We start from the raw sequence: 26,793 nt of genomic DNA on the forward strand, positions 1-26,793 counted from the left end.
TGGAGGCAGCTGGCAGGATCTGGAGTCATGACAGCCTTGGAGGGCTAGCAGGGGAGGAGGAGCACCCAGAGAAGCACATCAGAGAAGGGGCCAGAGACCACACCAGAGAACTGAGTCAGCCCCAGCAGCTCCTGAGGCATGAAAGCCCTGAAGAGCAGGGCCGCCAAGAGGTGGAAATGGGGCTGAAAAGAGTCCACCACATCACTGAGACGTCCCCCAGGGCCTGGCCTGAGGAGTTTCAGTGGAGTTGTGCAGGTGAAAGGAAGATGGCAATGAGTTCAGGAGTAAGATGTTGGTGACATAACCCTGCAAAAGGAGGACCGTGTGTTTAAGAAGCCTCACTGTGAAGGCGAGAAGGGGAGGCTCAGAGGGTGAGGCAAAGCTGAGACGAACCTTTTTTTTTTTTTTTTGATGGGAGAGATTTGGGCTTGTTCAATGCAGATATCAAAAATATCAAGGAAATCAAGAGATTTTAGATATAGCAGAAAAGAAGTAGGTTCCTCGTTTGAGGCTGAGTCAATAAGACATAAAGTGACAATGTAATGCTCACATAAAAGAAATGCAGTAACCTTTATTTGCAATAAAAGGGTAGCTTTGGTAACTAGTTTGAATACACACACATAACTTAAAGTTTTCTTAAGAACCTCTATGATCAGATAAGCTCAGAGGAATTCTCAGCACAATAAAAACAAATCAGATGGGAACCAGCAAGACAAGCAAGGCCTGCAGGTAGCTTTGCCTTGATGGCATTTTCCACCAGGGTGGCCCCATGCTCCAGTTCCCAAGGTCTCTGGAAACAAAGAATAATGCCCAGGTCTACCCAAGAGCAGAAAGTTCTGGAAGGAGAGGGTAGGAGCTTACCCCCAACAAACCGTCCCCTCCACAGGGCTGCGCACTCAATGCCCATGTGAATCAGATGCTAACCCAGGCCATCTCCCTGGTGTATTATAAGGAAAATCAACTGACTCAGACCTTGGCATAAGAAGGAAATGACTTGAACACAAACCATCCCTTGAGCGGGTTTAGAGCCTGAATTCACACTACCTAGGTGGTCTCCAAAAACCTCAATGCCATAACTTACTTTAAAGAACAGATAGGGTCTCCAAGATCTGGACAGAGCAAATTCAAACCCTCTCTGGAGGAACTCGTTTTCACCATGCGTCAAATAAAAAAATAATGAGGATAGAAAAATAAAAGTTGATGGAAATGAATGACTACTAGGGAAAGCTTGTGGCATACAATGAAAGCAACACTTAGGAAAGAAGCTATGGCCTCAGATGTCCACATGAAGATAAAAGAGAGCCGAAAAGTAATGACTTCAGCACCCATCATTAGAAATTAGAGAAAAACACCCAGCAAAATAAACCCAACCTAGAATAATAGAATGATGACATTAATAATAAAGATAAGATAAATTAATGGAATGGGAAAGACATAGATAATAGAGAGGGTCAGCAAGGTCAAAAAATGGTCTTTTGAAAAATATTAATAAAAATGACAAATCTTTGGTGAGGCTGATCCCAAAAAGAGATAAGGCAGAAATAAACAAGAAAGGTAATGAAGAGGGGACAGAGCCACGGCTGCTGAATGTCCTGAGAAGATCAGGAGAGGCGTTCACGTTCAGCCACGACAGGGTAACAAAGCTGTCTCCTTTGAAAAAACGACCTCAAATGTGGACAGCATCTGTGAAACCATGGTTTCCAAGATATTGGGCATCAGAGGAGAGAGAGTCATCTCTGGGAGATGGGAAGAAGCATGCTCTCAGATTTTACCCGATTATTTTCAGGAGTTTTCAGGCTGTAGCACAGGGAATAGGGACCCAGGCAAAACCAAGAAGACTGAGTTGAGAGTTGGAGAGGAAATATCAGGGAGCCCAGGTGGCTGGACTTCAGAGCACAGAGTTCCAGAAGGAGAGAAATGCACAGAGAAAGAGGCCAGTGGTCTGCAGGGGCTCCCAGTTGAGTATTCAGTGGTCTGTGTATGTGTGAGAGGAATACTCCCAAGTCTGGGGAAAGAAGGACCAGAAAGACTAACAGTGCCAAATGCAAACACAGAATTGGGAATGGTGCCTATTCCCACCAGCCAGACTGGAAAACTTCCCAACTCATGATGCATTGAGCAATGTACACAGTCTGGTCTTGTCTTGGAGGTGGGGAAGAAGTCGTTATAGATTAAAGCTGTTCTGCCTCTGCCTAAGACAAAAACCTTAAAAGGAAGACATGAAACTGTTTCCAGGTAACCTGAGTCCAGAATAAGCCTCAAGAATTTATAGAAATACAAACATATGGATCACCCAAAAAGGTAAAAATCACAGTGTAGGGAATTTGACCAAAAATTATGATATACAAGGAAGAAGAAAAGTATGACCAATAAGGAGGAGAAAAATCAATCCATTGGTTGGCCCAGAACTTTCAGAGATGTTATAATTAGCAGGCGTAGACACTGAAACAGCTGTAACTGTAACTGTAAACATATCCAATATGTTCCCAAAGCTAAAGAAAGTATTGAATATGTCCAGTAGAGATATGGAAGATAGGAAAAGCATTCAAGTCACACTTCTAGAGGTGAAAAATATAGTGTTTTAGCTGAAAAATACACTGTATGAGATGAAGAAGAGAGAAGACATGGCAGAGACAGAGGTTCATGAACTGGAAGACAAAGCAAAAGAAACTATGCAAGCAAAACGGAGATTTGCTGCAAAAAGACTAACAAATTTAACAGAGCATCAGTGAGCTGTGTGACAATGTCCACCAGCCTGATATCTGTGTCATTGAAGTCTCCAAAGCAGATGAATAGAGACTGAAAAAAAATCTGAAAAAATAATGGCTAGAAATTTTATGAGTTTGATGAAAACTATAAAATTCACAGATCCAAGAAAATAAACTTCAACAATGACATGGATGAAGAAAATAATACCAAGTCTCACTATAATCATTTTGGTCAAAATCTGTGAGAAAGAGAACATTTTACGAGTAATGAGAGAAAAGGATGTGTCACATACAGAAGAACAGAGATAAGCATGACAGCCGACTTTTTGGAAACAATGCAAGCAAGAAGGCAGTGGAGCAACATTTTTAAAGGGCTTTTTTCCTTTAAAGGAAAAAAAAGTCAGCCTCTTTTTCCCTCTTTAGGTGAAGACAGGAAGGGTCTTGGGGGCTGGAGTTGGGTAATTTCTCTTTTCTCAAGTCTGCCAAGGGTCTGGTAAGAGTTTTCTCTTCTTGGGTAGCTCTTTGTTGTGGGGAACATTCTGGATTATTTCAAAATGGCTACTTTTTCCCTTCCCTTGGCCAAACAGGGAAGGATTTTTCTCCAGTATTCACTGTCAGAACCTGGGAGTTGTGAGGGAAATCCTGGAGGTAAAACCCACAAAAGGATAGTGATCTCCCTTTAGAGTGGACGCCCAGGATTTCTTAGTGCTCAAGCTAGTCCATACTAAGCCCCCAGAAATTTTGAAGCTGAGAACTAAAAGCAGAGGTCACACCTAGAGGCACAGGGCCACTAAAAACTATCATACAGATTCCAGGCCATCACAGTCAAGATCCCAGGAGGCTGGCTTTTGTAGAAATCAAGAAGCACATTCTAAAATCTGTATAAAAATCCAAAAGACCTAGAATAGCCAACGCAATTGGAACAAAACGAGAAAACTAAAACGACCTGCTTTCCACACTTACGCAGTGTGGGATTGCCATAGAGACAGATAAGTAGGTCAGTGGACCAGAATAGAGAGCCCAGAAAGAGGCCCAACTGTGCTGGGAAGAAGTCTCAGTCTCTCTTCTCCCTCCAAGGTTTCCCATGCTAATCTCCAGGACCGTGACTATGAGGAGCTATCAAGCTTCTGAATATTTCAGTCACAAGGCAAAGGGTAATTAAGATGCAATTAAGGCTACTAGTCACTAGGCCTTCAAATAGGAACATTACTGTGGATCGTCTGGGTGGGACTAACCTAATCACACAAGTGCTTAAAAGCAGAAGAGGAGCCTTGAGATTTGAAGCAGGAGGCAGAGTGAGCCCTGTGCCACAGGCTTGCAAACAGGAGGATCCACTGTGAGGGCTGGGTAGTCTCTAGGAGCCTGGACTGGCCTGTGGCTGACAGCCAGCAAGGACATGGAAACCTCAGTTTTAAACTGCAAGAGACCTATTTTTAATAAAACTCTGAATGAGCTTAGAAGCAGATTCTGTCCAAGATCCCTCAGACAAGAGCTCGACCTGGCTCACACCTGGATTTCAGCCTGATGAGACCCTATATTAAGCAGAGAACCTATTTAAGCCCACCTGGAACCAAAAGAGAATCCATGGACATTGTTTTAAGCCCCTAGGTTTGGCATATGACAGTAAAAAACTACTATAACTACACATACAGGGACAACTGACTTTTAAGAAACATACAAAAACAGTTTTGGAGAAAGGATAGTCTTTTCAGCAAATGGTGCTGAAAGTGTTGGTTATCCATATGCATAAAAATGAACTTAGATCCATACCAATACCATATATAAAGTCAACTCGACATGGATCACAGACCTACATGAAAATTCAACATTTGTTCATGATCAAAATCCATAGCAAGCTAGAAAAGAGTTGAGCAAAACAAAACCAACAGCAAATACCATATCGTTAAAAGTAGAAAGTGTTCCTTTTCAGATCAAGAGAAAGAAAGAAAATAATGCATACTCTTGCTTCTGTTCAACATTGTACTGGAGGTTGGAGCCTGGGCGGTAGACAAGAGGGAGATGAAAGGAGGAAGGATGAGAAAGGGATGGGAAATCACCGTGCCTGTGTACATGCAAAATCCAAAGGAATCTACAGATGCATTATTAGAATCCACAGCATTTCTTAACATGATTGCTAGATACACACCCAAATATCATAATCGACTGTATTTCTACATACCAGCTATACAACAAAAGCCATGCAAAAACTCTGTGGATAAAGCATAGAGAAATTTTCATAGTTTTGGTGAACATTCTATCAACTCTGGACAAAATTATATAGTTTCATTCGGAATCATTAAATAAAATGTAAATGAATAAATAACATTCTATTTTCAGAGGTTGGAAGGATCAGTATGGAAAATGTCAATTCCTCAAAATTGATTTATAAATTCAACGCAATAATACAAAACCTCATAATTTTTGGTGCAAAATCTGCCAAACTAATTCTAAAATAAGTATGAGAATGCAAAGGGCCCTAAATCATCAATACTCTTAAAAATTAGTGACATAAGCAGACTTTTCCTTCCAGGTAGCAAGACTTTTATATAAGCACATAACACAGAACAATTGTTATTGCGCAGGGATAGACAACTGTGTCAGCAGAATGGAACGGAGTCCGGAAACAAGCCCATAAATGGATGGGCATTACCACACACCAAAAGTTATCATTCAAGATCAGAGGGCAACAACTGGGCTTTTCAAAAAATCATGCTGGGGATATTGAGTCTCCGTGCAGAAAACAAATGAAATTGTGTTCCTACCTCATGCGACACATAAAAAATTATTCTACATGGATTTAAGATTTGGGAAATGCAAAGCCACAGTGCTATTGCAAAATGTTGTAGCAGAAAAATTTTTAAAGCCTTTGGATAGAGAAAGAGTTTTTAATAAGACACACAAAGTAGAAACCCAGAGGAAAAGATTTACTAATTTGTTTACATAGAATTAAAGAGCTTTTATTCATCAAAAGAAATCTTTAAAAGTATAAGAAGCCACTCACTAGGAGAAGAGGTTTGTATCATGTCTAACCAACAAAGCAATGATTCCAAACACAAGAACTCCTCTCGGCAGAAAAAAAAGGGCAAAAGACTTTAAGAGACACCTCACCATATCTGTTGGTGGGACTGTAAACTAGTTCAACCCTTGTGGAAGTCAGTGTGGCGATTCCTCAGGGATCTAGAACTGGAAATACCATTTGACCCAGCCATCCCATTAGTGGGTATATACCCAAAGGATTATAAATCATGCTGCTATAAAGACACATGCACACGTATGTTTATTGCAGCACTATTCACAATAGCAAAGACTTGGAACCAACCCGAATGTCCAACAATGATAGACTGGATTAAGAAAATGTGGCACATATACACCATGGAATACTATGCAGCCATAAAAAAATGATGAGTTCATGTCCTTTGCAGGGACATGGATGAAGCTGGAAACCATCATTCTCAGCAAACTATCACAAGGACAAAAAATCAAACACCGCATGTTCTCACTCATAGGTGGGAATTGAACGATGAGAACACTTGGACACAGGGCGGGGAACATCACACACCGGGGCCTGTTGTGGGGTGGAGGGAGGGGGAAGGGATAGCATTAGGAGATATACTTAATGTTAAATGACGAGTTAATGGGTGCAGCACACCAACATGGCACATGTATACATATGTAACAAACCTGCATGTTGTGCACATGTACCCTAGAACTTAAAGTATAATAAAAAAAAAAGAGAGAGAGCGACGACACCTCACCAAAAACTCTCCCAACTGTCTCATAGACATGAAAACATGCCCAGCATGGCTAGTTATCAGGGAAAGGAAAATGAAAGTCATGCTCAGATGCCGCCACACGTCCTCTGCATGGGCAACATTCAGGGAGTTAGACGATCCCAAATGATGACAGGGAGGAGGAGTCACGGAAACTTCCTGGCACTTTTCAACACAGCCGTTGGAAAAGTAACCCAGCATTCATGAGAAATCAGAACACACCCACATTTGAGGGCTTGGCAATTTCTCTACTAGGTGTCTAACCTCAGCACACGGGATGCATGTGCCAGGAGACCCACTGCAGCATTGTTTATAAACATCCCATGTTCTTACTTGTGAGTGGGAGCTGCACGATGGGAACTCATAGACACAGGGAGGGGAACAACACACACTGGGGCCTGTTGGGAAGTGGGGTGGAGGGAGGGAGAGCATTAAAGAAAAATAGCTAATACCTAGGTATAAAACTGGGCTGTATACCTAGGTGATGGGTTGATAGGTGCAGCAAACCACCGTGGCACACGTTTACCTATGTAACAAACCTGCACAGCCTGCACATGTATCCCAGAAGTTAAAAAAAAATAATTAAAAAAATAAGCATCCCGGCCGGGCGTGGGGGCTCAAACGCCTGTAATCCCAGCACTTTGGGAGGCCGAGGCGGGCGGATCACGAGGTCAGGAGATCAAGACCATCCTGGCTAACACGGTGAAACTCCGTCTCTACTAAAAATACAAAAAATTAGCCGGGCGTGTCAGCAGGCGCCTGTAGTCCCAGCTGCTGGGGAGGCTGAGGCAGGAGAATGGCGTGAACCCAGGAGGCGGAGCTTGCAGTGAGCCGAGATTGAGCCACTGCACTCCAGCCTGGGTGACGGAGCGAGACTCAGTCTCAAAAAAAAAAAAATAAAAATAAAAACAAAAATAAAAATAAGCATCCCAAATCTGAAAACCCCAAATATCCAGCAAAATAAAGCAAATACATGCACCATGGTAAATCCACACCAGGGGCACAGTCCCACAGAGGGGCTGCAGCCACACAGGCCCTGTGCCTCAACCTGAGACCATAAAGGAGGGTAAGAAAAGCAAGGCCCGGAAGGGCACATGCAGCCTGCTTCCGTGTGCACAGACTTCAAATGCAGCAAGCTTAAGCAACATATGGTTTAAGGATGTAAGCACAGGAGGTAAAACCATAAAGACACAGCAAAGGAAAATGATTGCTGAAACCTCTGGGAAAGAGGAGGGGGATGGGGTGAGAGGAGGGATGCAGGGAGCTTGGGCACTGACAATGTTCTCTTTTCTAACCTCCCTGATGAGTCTATGGATCCTCATTTTGTTATGATTACTTAAATGCATGTGTGTGTTTCATACACGCTCTGTGTATGAGATGTATTCTGTAATGGTTGTCTTAATAAACAGCTTCCACTGGAAGATTCTAGAAGAAAAGACTTTTGGAAAGGGACTATCACTAAAACTGGAAGAATATACTAGAAAACATGCATTCTTGGTTGGATGCAAAATGAATGCTGCAGCATTCTGAAAATCAGGGGCAGAAAACCACAAGAAGGAAATGAGTGAGATAAAAAGATAATAAACGTTGCCAACGGGAGACAAGCAAAGGTTGCAGGAGAACCAAAAATGCAATCACAGCTTAAAACCTCTGCAGGGGGCTGGGAGCGGGGGCTCACGCCTGTCATCCCAGCACTTTGGGAGGCCCAGGCTGGTGGATCACAAGGTCAGGAGTTTGAGCCTAACCAACATGGTGAAACCCCATCTCTAATAAAAATACCAGACGTTGTGTCAGGCACCTGTAATCCTGGCTACTTAGGAGGCTGAGGAAGGAGAATAGCTTGAACCTGGGAGGCAGAGGGTTCAGTGAGCCGAGATTGCACCACTGCACTCCAGCCTGGGTGACAGAGCGAGACTCTGTCTCAAAAAAAAAAAAAAAAAAAAACCTGTCCAGGGACAGTGAAGAAAGGATGTGACAGGGTGGAAGAGCACGCCAGCGACAACCCTGAGACGCTGCCTTGCAATTTAAAAGAAAATTATGAATACCCAAATCTTAGGTCAAAAAGGGCTTTGCTAAGGAAGGCAGAGAATAGAAATCCAAACTTTGAAATGTTTCTAAGGAGAAAATCAAATAACTCGGAGCAGGAGCAATTATCAAAACCATAATTGAGTAAAACCTTACTGGGTAGAAAAAGAACAGAGCAGGAAGGCCACAAGGACCTCTCCTTTTCCAAACAAAATCAGAGAAACCGCCATAGGCCTGGCAGCTATTTTTCTATTTATTTTATTTGATGAATTATGTCATCTTTTAGCATTCTGTCTGAAAAAAAAAATCATACTACAAAGGAACAAAAGTCACACCGGCCTCCAATTTCTCATCTGCAATAAGATGCTGGCACCAGGCGTGCAGCTATCTGAGGGAAATCTATTTTTTGGTTCAAGAAAGGTTTCCAAGGGAGATGAATGAAGGGTAATAACCCACAGACAAGTTAAAGTAGACATTTGAGGCAGAAAGAACATGCTGGACATCTCCAAAGCACGAGCTGGCCTGGAGATGGTCAGTGTGGGGGTTGGCTGAAGCTGCAGGTGTGTCCCTGAGCTCCCAGGAACCGAGGGTGGAGATGAGAAGCAGGCGGGAGTGGCATTGGGAGAGCAGGGTGAGGAGGCTCAGGGAGGAGCAAGAGACAGCAGTGGCTGAACCTGGAGGAAGACAGTGTCCGGAAGTCAGACTGCACATTTAAGATTCTCAGGAGTAGCTGGTGTCAGTGGCAGGCGAGAGGGGAACAGGCCGGACTGTGGCCACGATGGGCATCAGAGAAAACGGGCAGCAGCTTGGGTCTGGGATGAGACCTGGGGAGACCTGCAGGACCCCAAGTCCTTCCCCTCTCACAGCCATGCGAGTGATGTGTGGAGGGGTGTCTGTGGGAAAAGGCATGTTCTTGTTACCCTAAAACATTGGCCTGAAGGCCCTGGCAAGCTGGGCAGGATGCCTGGGTCTCAAGGAGGGCCCAGGGTCCAGGTCTGCAGGTGTGAGGATGTGGGCGGCACACACCTGCTGCATCTGGGGCCAGCTTTGGCAGTGGGCTGTGAAGGGTTTTCCACTGAGGCCCTGTGTGACTTCAGTCTCCTTCTCAGGACAGAGGTCAGCTGCAGGCACAGGGACAAGTCCATGGGGCCACCTCTTCCCACAACCACCAGTCCTAATCCCATCAGCCTGCCCTAAGTCCCACCAGACCTCCATCACTTCCGCAACTCACACCTGCCTCCTGTGGTTCCTCCGAGCCTCCCCAAAATCCCACCAGACCATGGTTTCTTCCAACCTGCCATGGCTCCAACCACACTCCCAGGGCTCCCAGCAGACTCATCGGGTTCTCACCAGCTTCCGATGATTCCCATCAGCCTCTCAGGATTCCTATCAGCCTCCTAGGATCCCCACCAGCCTCCCAGGACTCCCATCAGCCTCCCAGGACTCCCACCAGCCTCCCAGGATAAGCATCAGCTTCCCAAGATTCCCACCAGACTTATATGGTTCCTGCCAGCCTCCCATGGTCCCACCAGCCTCCCAGGACTCCCACCAGACTCCTGTGATGCCTGCCAGTCTCCTGTGGCTTCCTCCCCTTGGCTGCTTCCCAATTTCCCTTTGCAGATTGGCAGCCGAAGGCAGACTTCACAGGAGAGGTCAGGGGCCAGGCAGGAAACAGCTCTCCTCATGGACCACCCAGCTGGCACAGAGTTCAGGACCAATTACTGTGTCTGCTTGGCTGGCTTTTTCCACCCTGTGTAGCCAACACTCCCAACCTTTCCTGAGGACCAGAGGTCACAGCTGAACCAATTAATTTGAACCAGTCCGTTCCACGCTTAATAACTCCCCAGCACAGAGCCCCCCTCAGTGTCAGCCGTCTGTCTTCATTGGGAGGCTGATGGATTGGCGATGCTTTACTGTATTTTATTTTATTTTTTTCATCTGTCTTCTGCAGGGGTTGAGGTGACGAGGGGAGCATTGGTTTCCCTGGGGGAATAATTAAAGCTCTTTGGTTCTGAGCCAGATCTGACGAGACTAATGGTCCCTGTGAGCCAAGGCTCCATGAGTTGTATTAGCCAGAGAGTGGAGGAAGCCGCAGCCGCCGCCACAGCCAGCCACCATGAGGGCACCGAGGATGTGTGTACCCTGGAGGACTTCAGGCTCAGAGCCATTCAGAGCCGGTGAGAAAGCTGAGGATGGCAGGTACCCTCTCTCTATGAGTCATTGGTTGCCTCTGCCAACCAGAGGCAATGATGGACATTTACATACTTCCAACGTCAGCATGAAGGGTGAGTGTGGAACGCCGCCTCTCTGCTGACCCATCCGCAGGGCAGTGAGATGGGCAGAGGCTGCCACTGGTCACTCACGAGTTCATTCAAGAATTAGCAGCTGAGGGCCATAACCATGCCAGAGCCCGCGCAGTAGAGAACCCCTGGCTCTCACTGTGGCAGCCCTCCAAGGTGCCCTCTCCTCCACCCGTCCACCTGCCTGGGAGATGCTGAGAGTGAGTGAACCTGCCCCTGGGAAGGAGCCAGGACTCCTGTGGGGGCTGCATGTGTGTGCCCCGCCTTGGCCACTGCTCCTGGCCACTTGACTCTATGGTAAGTGAAATGACACTTAGGCACTTTTGGAATGACACCCCCCGAGAGATGCTGCTGATCCAAGGTAGCTCAGAAAACTGGTCACCCAGACCTGAAGTTGGTCTCCTAATTTGACATTAGGACGTAATTTGACATATGGAATAGAATAGAAAGAAGCCACACACACGGTCCTGCAACATCTTAGTCCATGAGAACCGCAGCGTTCCTCTCAGGCAGCCCAGGCTGGCCTGGTGGTTAGTTGGTGCTGGCTCTGGACTGGGCCTTCTCTCACCCTCCAGGGTCTTGCAGAATTACAAGGCCAGAGCACCAGCTGCAAGACCTCAGGGCTCAGAAGTCCCACAAACTCACACCTAGTGCCATGCGGGACACAACTGAATCATGTCTGAATATCGTTGCAGGGAATTTTTTTCTGCTTATGTCAACATACGGACCTCAGACTCAGGACTTGTCCTAAATTCTACCTTCTATGAAACCTGTAAGGGGATTGATTTATTTGAAATTCTAATTTAATTTCATTATACAAATACGTACTTCTGCATATTTTTTGCATAAATGTGAGCACGTGCCGGCTTCTGGTGCAGTTTTCTTTCTCTTGTGTGACTCTCCCAAGCACTCCTTTCGCCTCCTGACCCCAGAAGCGACCGCTTCTCTGCTCTAAATGGTGATTTATGCCAGGCTGTGTGCACAGCGCATTGCAGCCACACTGGTCTCCCCTCACCTGATCTCATCTGATGCTCCTGAGGGCCTGCTGGAAGGCAGGGTGGGACTTGAAGGCATACTTCGCAGGAGGAGCCAGGCTAGATGAGGGGAAACAGCTCCCCTGAGTCCACCAGCAGATCCCTGGAAGGCTGGACAGAGTCCAGGGCTGCAGGCTCCTTCAAGCCGTCTTCTAAAATAGACCAATAGAGAGGACTAGCACTTAACACCTTATGGGGTCCCTTGGGCAGCCTCCACGGAGCTTTGTGCAGAATTGTTCATCTCTCCAGCTGCAGCTATCTGAACATAGCATTAGACCAGATCCCTCCCCCTGGCATGGTTGTGTGGATGGAGTGAGACATAGTCTGTGCAGCCAGTGGGGAATGCCCTGTAGTAAGCCCCCAGGACACCAAGGCATGGCACTGGTGTGATGATTCAGAGGCAGCAGGTCTGGGTTAGGGCCTGGGAGTCTGCATTTCTAACAAGTCCAGGGGACGGATGCCCTTTGCTCTTGGCCCAGAGTTGACATTTTGAGGAACCAAGATTTAGCCGTACAGAAGGGTTTTTTTGTTTTTGTTTGTTTGTTTTTTGTGCCGAGATGCCCCCAGGGCTTCCCACCTGGTTCGTATGCCCTTTCCCCTGGTCACCCAGTACAGAGAAGCAAGGCTGCCTGCTCCCATGGCTTCTCTGTACTGGGAGACCGGGGCCTTGTGTGCCCATGACATGATGCCCTGAACTTGTGAGGTCTTTAAGTGCTGTTTGACACAATGCTTTAGGTAAGGAAGAAATACTTGGTTGCTTAGAGGATAAAGTGTTTGCACCTGCCCTGGGCTTTTCTTTCTGTTATTGTCCTGTCTGCTCAGTTGTCCATCCATTGATTCATGTATACACTGCTCCTTTGCTAGCTAGTTCTGCCTCCAAGCAAGAAGAGATGGTAAAATGGCTGGAACCCTGGATTCCCTGCACTTACTCCCTCACCCACCTACCGCAGCCCCCAGCAGTGAGGCCCAGCAGAGGGCCCTTCCAGCAGACGCCCAAGGGGTGCATCTCGCTGGGACTTTGACTCCAAGCGATGAATGGAGTCTGCCCTTGTGGTAGCAGGTAGGGCCATGTGGGAATCTTCCAGGCCCCTTCCTCATCTGACTGAAGGATGCAGTGAAGTCAGTCCTGTGGCGAACCCCAGTACCCTCTCCCACGCACATGTCCCATCCTCAGCCTTTCTACATGGAGGATGAGGCAGCCTCTAGAATAGGAGCCAAGGGCAAATCTCTCCTTCAGCAGTGGGTGAGTTCCCCTAGAGCTAGGAGAGGGCAGGGACCGGCCTCCCTGGCTTTCCCTGGCAGGGCCAGGAGGGTAACCTCCCACAAGCAGGGCCCAGACCATCTCCCCATGCCCAGGGGCCTGAGAGAGATGCCAGCCAAGGACAGGGAAGGCAGAGACAATGTGCCCTGCAGGATACGAGTCACCCCTTGCTGCCCCACCAGTGCCCCACATGGCAGCTGGGCTGAGCTCACACAGGAGCAGCAGTTGCCTGGATCAGCAGTATTGGCAGCCCAGGCTGGCCTGGTGGCAAGTTGGTGCTGGCTCTGGGCTGGGCCTTCTCTCACCCTCCAGGGTCAAGGCCAGAGCACCAGCTGCAAGACCTCAGGGCTCAGAAGTCCCACAAACTAACTTATTCCCAATTATATGGGTCAAATCCAGCCCAGATGCAAGGGCTGGAGAAACAGACTTTGCCTCCTGATGGGGAACTGGCTCCATCCCAGAGGAAAGGGCATATGAACTGGATGGGAAGCCCTGGGGGCATCTCACCGCAAAAAACAAACAAGCAAACAAACAAAAAAACCCTTCTGTATGGCTAAACCTTGGTTCCTCAAAATGTCAACTCTGGGCCAAGAGCAAAGGGCTCCCGTCCCCTGGACTTGTTAGAAATGCAGACTCCCAGGCCCCCACCCAGACCTGCTGCCTCTGGATCATCACACCAGCGCCATGCCCAGGTGACCGCTCCCTGCACACCTTAAGACCTGAGAGGTGCTGGCCTCAGCTAAGCCTCCATCCACCAAGGGCCCCCACCTCCATGCTACAGACCAGGGTTCCTCTTCCTGAGGCCGGGTGACCTTCAGGCTGCTGTGAAGACGGCAGGGACTGGCTAGAGCCCACCATAGCCCCCACCCTAGGGCAGCCATGACAGGGCCCCAGGCCCACTGCCCCTGCACCACGGCCTGGGCTAAGATCAGGGCTCAGCAGTGGGCGTGGTGCAGGCACTGCCCTGGGTCCAGCCTGATTTCCCCTTGGCCTTCTGAGAAGGAAGGAGTCATGTCCCTCTCCCTCCAGAAAAGGCTCCTGGTCCTCTTTCACCAAACCAACCACATGTGAGAAGAGAAACTCCAGAGAGAAGCCATTTGGACCCAGAGCCTTTATCAAGTCGCTTGACACCTGTGAGTCCTTATCCCGGATGGCCTCATGCCCTTGTCAGCCCCTGGGGCCTGCGAGGGCCTCTGCCACACTGGGGTGCGAGGAGGGGATGCCCACTCCCAGCCTCCTGGGGTGATTTGCAGTGGCCATCAGTGAGTTCAGCTCTGTCCTTTGTCCTAACCATTTTCAGGCAGGAAGGCTGTCACATTCTCCAGGGGGTCTTTGATGAAAGCATTCTGGGGAATAGGAGGCTACATCCATGCCCTCTCCCCCAGAAGCCCGGGAACAGTGCACGGTGAGTGGGAAAAGCCACCTCCCGAGGACCAGAGATGCTTGAAACATGGGTGTGTTCAGTCCCTGCAGCCTGGGGCCCGCCCACTGCCCCAGCCCACATGGGTTACATCAGTGACCCTCAAGGGTTGGGGACAGAGGCCTGTGAATGATGGCCCTCGGGCTGACCCAGACTGCAGCCAGTTTCCATAAGGTTTGGTTGGAACGCAGGCACGTGCCTTCATTCTCGTGCATTCTGGGGCTTCTTTCACACAACAGCAGAAAAGCTGGGACCATTTGGCCCACAGAACCTAAAACAGAGGACTATCCGGCCCTCTACAGAAAAAGTTTCCCGACCTGTGAGTCAGATGCCATGGGTCACCTAGCATCCCTGGACCACAGTGTGTCTGGATCCTTCCCCTTCTGATGCTCCTGTGGCCCCGCCTGGCTCCCTCTCACCTGTGCCCTCAGACAGAGCCAGCACCGCCCCCTCCATGGCTACTTCCTGCCCTGTCCTCACCATGGCTGGTGGGACAAGGCACCACTGCTGCCCAGCCCATGCTGTGTGGGAGGGCGCTCAGCAGGCCCTTGACTCAGGCCAGTGACAAGCATGGAAGGACAGATCCGGGGGCTGTCGTCAGGGTTGAGAAAAGGATCGAGGGTTGGGATTTGGGTCAGCAAATCCCCAGGATCTGGGGAGAACCTTTGGTGCAAGTCCTGCCATCTGTTGTCATGGAAACCTTGAAGGGGGGCTATCGCCAGCTCTGCCGCCTTGCTGAGCATGAGGAAGAGAGTTGTGTGAAGAGCCACGGAGCGTGGGCTCTGGAATTACATGACCCGGGCTTGAATCCAAGGGGCCCGCTTTTAGCTGTTTGTGCACAGCCCAGCTTGTGCCTTTGTGAGACTGCAGCCTCTCTGTGCTTTGGGGTCTTCATCTGGGAATGGTGCAACGATTCTCCTGTATCTAGGACTTCCAGGAGGGTTTGCATTCCTAACGCATCTGGCAAGTATTAAGCATCAATCAGACATCAAGTCAATTGTAAATATTCTTGGAGGAAGCAGGAAAGTAAGTGACTAAGGAGTAGTAACTAAGGAGGGCACAGTAGCCTCCAATGCATTTGTATCAAAACAGGCCTGACTGCACTGGGCTGGCTACAACAGCTGAGGCACGGAGCATTAAGTGACTTTTCCCAGGTCAGGTAACAGTTTAATAGTGGAGCTGGGATTTGAAATCCAGCTGTCTGCCTATTGGCCAGAGCTGTCCAAGAGAAATGCCAGTCACGTGTGTAATTTCGAATTTTCTAGTAGCTGCATTTAAAAAGGTAAAAAGAAGCAGGTGAAATTGATATTAATTATATATTTTATTGAATGTAGTATATCAAAAATAATATTTCAACATGTGATCCACATAAACACTGTTTGAAGCATTTGATACTCTGTGCTCTGTATTAATTCTTCAAACTGAGGCATGTGTTTTACACTGCAGCATCTTCTAGTTGGGAACAGCCACGTGCCCGGCGCCCAGCACCCTGCGTGGCTCAGGGCTGTCATGTGGGACAGGGCAGGCCCAGCTGTGAGGGTGATGAAGGCACACGTGCGAGGCAGAGTGAGTGAATGGGCAGATGGATGCGTAGATGAATAAACAGAGTCACTTCCCATTTCCCACCTATCTATCTCCCTGGCCTTCCCTGTCTAGCCTGGGCTGTCTTTGGTGGCATGGATTCTCTCTAATTTGCCTTTGAGCCTCCAGAGTCTGTCCCAGGGGCTGGAGGCTGGTGAGTTCTCAGGAAGTGTTTGTGAAACAACACTGACAGAATCTCTCTTTTTTTTTTTTTTTGAGATGGAGTTTTGCTTTTGTTGCTCAGGCTGGAGTGCAATGGCACCATATCAGCTCACCACAACCTCTGCCTCCCAGGTTCAAGCGATTCTCCCGCCTCAGCCTCCCGAGGAGCTGGGATTATAGGCATGCGCCACCACTCCGGCTAATTTCTTGTATTTTTAGTAGAGATGAGGTTTCTCCATGTTGGTCAGGCTGGTCTTGAACGCCCGACCTCATGTGATCTGCCCGCCTTGGCCTCCCAAAGCGCTGGGATTACAGGCGTGAGCCACCGCACCCAGCCCCAGGAATCTCTAGTGCTGCCAGCCGCCTCAAACCAAGGGGTGCCCCTGGTCTTGGCTCCCCCAGAACCCATACCCCAGGGTCTCAGGAGTATAAGATGTGTGCTCTACTCTGATTCCTGGGTGCCGTCATTGGCTCTAGGACAATCCATTACAGCACGGCGCAGGATGTCTGAAACAGACATGCATGTAACATTTAGATTCTTTCTCCAGAAGCCTGCAGGTTCCACAATTCAATAAACATCAGAGCAAAGGTTATTTTAAACTCCACAGTTAAAGTCGACGTGGTGATATATTGGTCTGATGACTCCTTTTATGAAATTACGTCTGAAATGTTATGTTTTCATTCTGGGAAACTCATTCCAGCTCTGTTCTTCCTTGAACTTTATAACTTACCCTGCAAACCACTGTGTACCTGGCCATGGTTCTGGAAGTTTCTCTAGGACCTGTGACCCAAGCTGCTGGGGCTACGGTGGAGGGGGGTGTGGCTGACAGCATCGGAGAGCCTCGAGCTTCTGTATCAGCTGCTGTTCCTCGTCTGGGCTCACTGTGGGATGACACATGCCTGGCTTCCCTCCCTATAAGGCAGCTGAGCCCCCCACCCCCGCCGTTCTTCCAGGGACTCAAACCCACCGCTCATCATCACATCCCACATGTCAGGTTTTCTCCCCAGAGGCGCTGAGGATCATGATGAAAACCACTTCGGGGCTTTTCACAAGCTGCACTGGAGTCGGCAGTGGAGAAGTTACAGATGCGCTGTGTGTGTGTCACCTGCGGGCCGCTAATTAGAGCGCCGCTGACAGCCCAGAGATGGGGAGCTGGAGAGGCTGGGAGCAGGCGAGAGCCCAGGTGGGCTCCTGTGAGTTTAGGCCTGAGTGCTGTGGTGGAGCCAGCAAGAGCTCGGAATCACCCAGCTTTGTGGATCTGCCCTCCCCTTTGCCGTCTTCGGTCCAGCTCAGCCCTCGCCTCCTGGAGGAACGCAGCCTAGCTCGTCCCACAGCACTGGGGCCTGCATCACCCTGGATGGACTGGAGTGGGTCTGACTGCTGCTCCCTGCAGCTGGTTCCCACCGAGGTCGCAGGACGCAGTGGAGGCCTGCAGGCCTGGGGCTTCTCCCTGCTTTGCTGGGTGGCCACTGACTGTGACCTCACAGGCTTCTGGCTCCCTGAGCCTGGGGTGTCCTGAGCAATGTGAGGTAGTGACACTCTTAGGGCTCCAGGAAACATGTGTCCTCTCTCAGCACACCTGCTACGGCCCATGGGGCTCTGTTCTGAGCTCCTGGTCATCTTCCTGACCGGGACAAGCCCACGTATCTGTGGTGGGGGCTCCCCCGGAGCTCAGCCGTGGGAGAAGGCGGTAGACCCAGATCAGCGTGGAGGACACCAGGTGAGCCTGGCTGAGCCTTCAGCCTCTCAGATCCCCAAAGTGCCCAGGTCTCAAATCCAGGGTAAGGTCCCGGGGAGTCAGGGAACCGATGGGGGAAAGCACTCAGCCTTGCAGGGCTTCATCGCCTGAATGTGGATGGGACCAGCACACCACGTGGGGCAGCAAAGGCGCCAGGCCTGCTCTCCAACAGCGTCCTTTGACTCAAGGGTCCTCACATTCTCTCTTGCTCCCCAACCCCCAGTATGTCCTGTTTTCCATCCTATTATCTGCTCTCTCTTACCCCAGGGTTTTTCAGCCTCAGCACCACTGACATTTGGGACTAATCATTCTCCCTGCTAGGGCCGCCCCATGCGCTGCAGGCAGCTGAGCAGCATCCTCGGCCTCCACCCACGAGAGACCTACACCACCCACCTCCAACGCCACCACCCAAAGCCTCTGCAGACACTGCCCAGTATCCCCGGGTGGCAAAACTGGCCTGTGGAGGACCAGCAGCCTGCCCCAGTGTTTACTGTGTGTGCAAATACTCTCTGAGCCCCTGTATGTGCCCGAGCTTGCCTGAGGTCTAGTGTGGCTGTGGCCAGTGGTGATGCTAGAAAAAACAGCAAACACGGGGCCTCGGCATGCACCAAACTGGGCCAGAACCCACCGCAGCCATGAGCTCTGTAACCCGCACTGCAAACACGAGGCCTCACCACGCACCAGACTGGGCAGGAACCCACCACAGCCGTGAACTCTGGAACCCACACAGCAAACATCGGAGGGAAACACTGTCAGTTCTACTTTACAGGCATAAACACTGAAGTGCAGAGCATTTGGGTGCATCAGAATTTCAAATCTTCAGCCCTGCAGGCCTCGCTTTCAGACATTCCGCTTCAGTAGGGTTGGAAGGGGTCCTGGGGAGCCCCGCTGCAGGGAACCAGAAACCAACTGGAAGAGCTGGTGTCCAGCAGGCCCCATAGCTCCTTAGAGCCTCAGATGGTGTTGGAGGGCCCTCCCCTGCTCCATCCTTCCCCCAAATACTGGTTGTTCCTTTCATTCAATAGATGCTTAAATCTTACACAATTTAAATAGACATTCCTAAGAGCATTGTATTTGCATGTAATTTGACTGTTTTCTTGTAGTGGTTGTAAAAGGGGAAGGAAAATCTATTCCAGTTAATTGTAGGTTCTGTGGAACTGGAGTTAGAGCACATCCCTATTGAAACCAGCTTATTATTGATCGGAAATGTGACAGGCCTGGGTCCACGGGCAGACGCGTTGCCAGAAGCCTTTGTCATGCCATGGCTGGCATCTCCGCATTGTTTTTCAGCTGGTAATTCCTTAAAGACTGAGACAATAGTCATTTAATATCGTTTGCTCAAATGAACAGTTCCCCGAGCAAATAATAATAATAAAAAAATGTCCCTGAGAAGCCAATTAGACTCTGCAGCTTGTACCAAGCAACGGCCTTTTTAATAGACGCCCTTTTCACAAGCGCAGCTGTGTCACCCAGATGAAAAATCAGGCCCCCTTTTGCTGCTGATATGTAAATAAATGCAGGCGATCGCATATGTAATAGCCCTGTTCCGTCAGCGGGGTTTAGAAACCCGATAGGAATACTTCAGATAAAGGGGCAATTTATGGAAGAGATTTTCTAATGAGAATGAGGGATAGGAGAGGCGGTGAGAAGACAGAGATCTTCGGGGTCAGGAAATGCGACCCAGGCCAGAGGCAGAGCTCAGCCTGGTGCCGGGAGACAAAGACCTTGGCCGACTCCTCTGTGCAAGGACGGCGGGCTGCATCCCGCAAGCACAGCAGCCATGGGGATTCTAATCTTGGGGTGCACATATTCCTTTTAGATCCTGTAACCTCTGTGGCTTTCTCCCCAGAAAAGTGCATATATGTGCACACTGTTTTGTATATAGATCCAGGGGGCTCAAGGACCCTGAGACCCATCCTTGGGCCCTAGGTCAAGATCAAGAGCATCTTTGGGGCTGGGGTCTCCACCAGGGTGGTTCTACCCCAGGGGATGTGTGGCTACGTCTGGAGGCATTTGTGGTTGTGCAGCTGGAGGGAGGGGGCCCTGGCATCTCGCTGGGGGAGGGAGGGGACCCTGGCATCTCGCTGGGGGAGGCCAGGTGTGCAGCTCAGCATCTCACAGGGCACAGGACAGCCCCTATGCAAGGAAGGATCTGGCTCCAAGTGTCAATAGCATTGAGACCGAAACAATCTGCTCCGGGTGATCTGCCCACAGCAGGGTCCCAAAGCACCCACCTAACCACCCTGCATCTACAGATGGGGAAACTGAGGTCTGGAGTGGAGAAGGGACTTTCCCAGACCCCAGGTCTTGTTGGTGGCAGAGGCAGCCCGGCGTCGAAGCCATGCTCCCAGCTGTCCCATAGCTGCTACCCAGCTGGGCTGCACCAGCCCCTCCTCAGCAGAGGTTCCTGGAGCCTCAGGCAACCCGCACTGGAACTGTGAGGCCTCACTGGCCTCAGCTGTAAAGCAGAGGAAACAGTTTCAGTGATTCCAGACCCACCACCAAATGCCAAGCCAGCTTTCAGCTGGGGCTTTGCCAGGGTTTCCTGACACAGAGAAAGAACAAGCTAGTGATTCCCTTCTGACTCTGCAATGGAGCCAGGCCACAGGCAGAGTGAGGGCCAGACTGCAGCTGGAGCAGGTAGGACCAGGTCACTTTAGGCCACCAAGGAAGGCTCTACCAGGAACGGGCATTCCTGAGGGCACTGGAGAACTGGAGAGGAGACCTACGGAGGAAGGAGAGGCCTGGGGAGGAGGGGGCAGCCTAAGGAGGAGGGGAGGAGGAGGGGAAGGCCTAGGGAGGAGGAGGAGGCGAGGAGGGGGAGGCCTAGGGAGGAGGGAGGAGGGGGAGGCCTGAGGAGGAGGGGAAGAGGGGGAGGCTTAGGGAGGAGGGCGGATGCCTACGGTGGATGGCTAGACCTGAGGGTGGGAGGCCTGGGGGTGTCATGAGGAAGGCTTCAGTGGGGGTGGAGGTGTGTTGGGGTAGATTGGTCTGCAGGGCACTGCCAGCCGTGGCTGAGCCTCCATCTCCCTCACCCCTGCAGGGAGAGCTGGTCAGATGGCTCCATGTGGGCAGGGACAGCCTCTGGGTGGGATGCTCCATGGCCACGGAGCTCTGTGCTGGTGGATGGGCTCTGGCCCCGAGTGCGGAGCCACCTTCCCTGCCTACCCTTGGCCTTCCCTGCAGTCAGCTGACAGCTGTGGCTAGTGACAGGGTCCCAGGATCTGGTGGCCACAGTCTACCTGGAACTGGCAAGATTTATGCCCGGCTCTCCATCCACAGAGCCCCACAGAGAGAGTGCTCTCAGACACCCCTCACCGCCCAGGCCGGGAGTCAGACACCCCTCACAGCCCAGGAAGGGAACTGCCAGGCCAGCTTTTCCCCCATCCCCCTGTCCCTGTCCCCAACCTCACCCCTCCCCTGCCGACCTCTCCAGAACCACAGGAGGGGTGCAGAGGCCTCCCCTCCCAGATCCTAGCCCAGCAGTGTCCCCTGTCCAGGCAGCCCCAGTCCTAACGGGGAGCAGGTGTTCCCCTACCCCAGCCCTCCGTCCGCCACCGTGGCTCCCAGTCAGCTCTGGTCTATTCTCCCCTCTTCCACACTGGGTTCTCTAGGATGAAAGTCATTGCGCTCTTAAGAATTCCAAGAATGCAGTCCCCACTGCAGAAAAAATCAAATCTCCTTTCCCTCTGGCCCTGTCAAGGTCACCAGTGGTGATGAAGCAGCACCTAGCTTGTGGTATTATTTCCTTCAACCTCAGGCAAACATAGGGAAATATATACACATATGTGTGTGTGTGTGTGTGTGTGTGTGTGTGTATATATATATGTATATAATTTATATCTATAGACTTTTGCTGTTTTTCCTTTTTAGCCAAAATGGCATTCTGCTGCCTCTGCTCCCTAAGACCCCATCATGTAATAATCTGTGGTGGCTATCGTTCCAGGCCAGTGTCATTGAGCCTCATCCATTTTCATCACGGCAGAATAGTGCAGCCGCCAGGTCTCGCTGCCTCTGCACCCCGCTCTGGGGGACTCCTGAGGGTGGGAGGGGCTGGGCCTCATTCAGCTTGGTCACCCCAACGATGCACACGGATGCGGGCAAATGTGTACATACGCATGTACACACATGAGCACATCCTGCCCATTCAGGGGTCGAATGAGTCATGAATGGACAGCGACCTCTGGTGTGCTGAGATGCCATCCCGGCCCACAGGCCCTCACCTTTTCTCCAGCCACACATGAGCGTCCTGTGCCCAGCAGGGAGCCCTGAGCCGTGGAACCTGCGTGGTGAGGCAAGACACTGAACCCAAGGCCCCCAGGCTGAGCAGGCCGTTTGCCCCTCCACAAGCCTGGGTCTCTGCATTCCCCAGCCTGGGCTGCCTCGCACAGGGCTACAGACCAGGCGGCTGAAGCAACAGAGACGAATTCCTCCTGTCCTGGAGTGCAGAGCCCCACAGCAAGGCGTCGGCAGGGCTGCTCCCTCCTGAGGCCTCTCTCCTTGGCGTGTAGATGGCCGTGTGCTCCCTGTGTCCTCACGAAGTCGACCCTTTGTGCGTGTCTGTGTCCCAACCTCCGATAATAATGACCCCAGCAGGTTGGATGAGGGCCTGCCTTCTGGCCTCATTGTAACTTAATTACATTTTAGGAAGCCCTATCCCCACACACAGTCTCATTCTAAAATACTAGGGGTTAGAACTTCACCCTAGGAGTTTTGAGGGATGCTGCTCAGCTTATGACAGTCTTCCTTCTTGGACAGATAGATGGACCCTTTGACCACACATCCCTGGGTCCTGGGAGCACCTGAGCCTCTTCGTGGTGAGAGACAGCAGCCTAACCTCGGGGCAAGGCGGGAACAGGCCCTTTCCACAACTTGTTTCCGTGGACATGACACAGGGTATCAGGAAATCCTCAGGGAGCCCCTTTGCTCAGAAGCAGCACCATGTCAGGGTGCTGAGAACTTGGATTTTTCTCTTCTTCTGTGTCCTCTTTCCAAAGCACCCCATCTTGCTTGCACGTGCTCTTCCTAACAGTAATATCAGCAACAAACCTTGGAGGGGGAAGGGGGACATGGGTTTCCAGAATGGCTGGGATGTCCCTCCCTGGCTCCCCAGAGCCTGGGGTGAGCTCTCTTGGGTGTGACACACTGGTTTCCCAGCTCACCCACAGACACCTGCCTTCTCTGGCCCGCCTGGGTGGGGCACCCTTGCAGCTATCATGGGCCACTACAGCCGTCTTCCACTCTCCCTTCCCTGACAACTGACAGGCCGGGTCCTTGGGATCCAATGACAGCTGTCACCACTCCCAGGGTGTCAGGGAGGGAGCGAACATTACAGGGCCTTGTCTTCTCCAGCCCTCCTGCCTGCTGATCCACTGGCATCTGCGGCTGCCTCCAGTGCTGCCCATCGATCCTGCTCGCTCTCATTTTCCAGATGATGTCCTGGAGGCTTTTGGCCTTTCCAAGCCGGCTCCGGGCCTCGGGGCAGCCTCCACCAGGGCAGGGAGGGGCAGCTGAGTCCCACATGGGAAGAAGCTGATGAGTTGTCTCTCCAGCCTGCTCCTCGTGCAGTTGGGGAAACAGGCTCTGTGAGGAGCAGGGGTTTCCTCCCCTGCTCTCAGGAACCTGAGTCCTGCCCTCTCGTCCACCTCAAGCAGCTGCACGTCCCGGGTCTGAGTTTGGGGCTGGTCTCCACCCACAACCTGCCCTGACCCACAGGGTGGGATCCACAGCCTACGCTCCATGGCCGCTGCCTCCATACACTTGGTCCTAGAAGAAGAGGGCCAGGCATGAATTAAGTACCTGCTGTGCTCCCCTCACTGCCCACGCTTCACACTTGCTCAGGCTCATGCTGACCCTGGAAGCTCCAGAGGAGTCAGGCCACTTGCCTAAGGCCACACAGCTCGTAATGGCCAGGGCAGCGGCTCAGCCAGGAGCCTGGACACTCCTCTTCTAGGACTTCCAGCAAGGTGACTGGTCAGAGGTCTTGGGCCAGGTGTGATGTGCTGAGAAAGCAGGAAGCCACCTCTGGTCTCTGCTTCTGGGCTTGCAGAGATGGGCATAGGTCTGGCCTTCAGGCTGCAGAGGAATGAACAGGAGGCCACAAGGACAGCATCTAGGATAAAACTGGAGGGACGGCCAGGTGGGCTGCGCAGATCTCTGGGGCTGCTGGGCCAACGGGACCTGGCTGTCAGAAAGTGGGGCCCCGCGTTTGGAAGGGGACCTGTTCTGCGGCTGGTGAAAACATGTGTCGGGGCAGACCTGAGGCCTCCGCTGAGGGGCGAAGGGGGAGCCAGGTTGCTTGAGGGCTGTCCAAGCCCTCCCTCTCCACCTGGGACTGCCCTAGTCTGGGTGAGCTGCCCACCCTGGCCTGTCTGAGGCCCTTAGTTGTGTGAGTGGCAGAATCCTCCTGCAGGCTGGCTGTTGTGGAAAGGCCTGGATGGGCTCCTGGATCTGAAGCCAGAGGCTGGACAGGTGGCCTGCCCAAGTGGCACAGAGCTGTGTGCCACAGGAAGCTCTGCCCAATGGGCTCGGCCATGCCAGGTCACTGTCCACACCCCTCCCTCGTGGCACTTGGGAAAGGGCGGCTGCTGGCCAGTCTCCATCACCATCCTCCCAGTTAGTAGCACCCTAAAGGGCCAGCACTCTTCCCATCTCAAGGAAACCTGATTGGGGGAGTTCATGCCTGGCACCCCTCAGAACAAATCCCAGGGAGGTTGGAGAGTCATCATGGGCCCAGCCTGTGCCAGACACCACCACGTGTCAGGGCCGGGTGTGAGAGCAGTGCCTGCAGGAGGCCATAGTTCTGGAAAAGAGACAAAAGGAAGGTGAGTCCCCTACGCCCAGCCCTCCGAGGGACACTGCCTGCCCTGGTTTCTCCTGCACTTGGACCTGTGGGGGCGGGAGATGAGAGATGCCCTGTCTCCTGCCACCTCCCATCACTGCAGGCCACCTGATGTCCCCTCAACACCAAGGGCTGAGAGCAGAGCCAGCAGCCCATGGTGGTCCAACCAGGGCAGCCAGGACAAGGCACCTCTCCCTGTGGGCGAGGATCCAACAGAATGATGGCCCCCAGGGTGCTTTCTTGCTTTTGGGCAGATGGCGGCCATCAGGGCAGCATGAGGCTGGCCGTGGCCTCTTCCCACCCAGGCCACTTCTCTGTGGCCTGTGACAAGTGACTCTCCCCTCAGCCTCACCTCTCAGTGTTCCCTGGGGACAAATTGTCTCTGTGAGACCCTGTCCCTCCCACCACGTGGAAGGTACTCAGCTCATCTCCTACCCACCCTCTGCTGAGGCCCCTCTACCTGATGCCAGCTCTAGAACTGGCAGCTCTGACGTCCTCAGGCCACAGCCACACCCAGGCATGACTGGGATCTCGGAGAGGGAGCTGGGCCAGAGCCTCGTGGGAACTCCCGGGGTGTGGGATGCTCTGCGGGGGCCAGGAGGCCAAGTGCCCTCTGGAAGGACAGAGGCCGCCTTGCACCAGGTGCCCCTGCTCTTGCCTGCCCAGCTCACTTTGGGCTCATTTTCAGGTCTCTGTCCAGGCAAGTCCCTCCCTAGGCCCTCCCACCTGCCCTGGGCTGCCCTGGTCCCTCCTGGGTCCCCTGTGCCCTGCACTGACCTCTGCACACATCCACCTCTCCAACAGAGTAAGCCCCAGCCTCTGGGATTGGGACCTGCCCTGGGACCCACCAGCATTTGTGCAGGTCCTATGGAGCCCTCTTTCCTGCACGTACGCCTTCACCGGCCTCCAGCCCGGGGGCAGCACTGCTCAGCCAGCCCCCCTCAGCAGCAGGAAACCTGGGCTTTGAGAGCTTGAGTGACAGGCCCAAGGTCACAAGCTCCTACATTGCCCAATGAGCCTGTGAAGCCACATCCCTCTGACCCCGGCTTGTGCAAAGCGCTGCAGGACTGCTGGGTTAGGGGCTGCTGTGGTGACTCTGTCCCCGCACAAGGTGGAACTGAGTGAATAAATGAAGGGGATGGAGGGCTGAGCTCCCTGCACATTAGGGGCGGCCAAGGCTCAGAGAGGTCTGAGCAGAGAGCAAGATGGGGTCCTGGCCTTCACCCCACTGCTCTGCTGGGAAGCCCACCATGCTGGCCCGCAGGGGGACATGGTAAGTTCCATCGTATCTGCACTCCTGACTCTGTTCCTTCTTGTCACACGGCCTCCGCCACACCTGCCCATGAGCATGGACCTCCAGTTCTGCAAGCTTGGTCCTTGGGGCCCACGGCAGAGCTCCTGTGGCGGGTCACACCCCACCACCTGGACACTTGGCCGTATGTAAGAAGAGTGTGCAGTAGGGAGAGAAGGGTGAGCCCTGCCCCAAGTGCCCTCCTGAGACCATTGGATCCTCTGGGTGGGTCAGCGCCCACCGTGGGACTGCCTCTCCTGCTTGGCAGTTTCCCCCGTTCGGGGTGACCTGGGCTCTGCCTTCCCAACTCTGCCGGCCCTTCCACTTCCTGTCACAGGAAGAGCAGAACGCCCAGTTCTGGAAGGGCGAGGTCCCCCAGGGTACAGGCAACACGTACACCTGCGCCTAGAGAATGCCAGCATGTGTGGCCCCACACAGATGGTGCAGACCCCAACACGAGTGGGTGGTGCTGTCAGAAGCTCGAAATGGACAGGTAGGCGTGGCGATTCTAATCCAGAGACCCTTGCAGGGACTGGAAGAGGAAATGGGGAGGGTATCCAGGCTGCAGAGGGCCTGCGCAGACCATCAAAGAGGCCTTCCCGGAAAAGGCGGAGCTGAGTCCTCAGAGGAGAAAGAGGACCTGAAAGGGTAGGTGGGCACG

The sequence above is a fragment of the Pongo abelii genome, chromosome 7 (genome assembly GCF_028885655.2).
Source record: "Pongo abelii isolate AG06213 chromosome 7, NHGRI_mPonAbe1-v2.0_pri, whole genome shotgun sequence".
Classification (NCBI taxonomy): Eukaryota; Metazoa; Chordata; class Mammalia; order Primates; family Hominidae; genus Pongo; species Pongo abelii.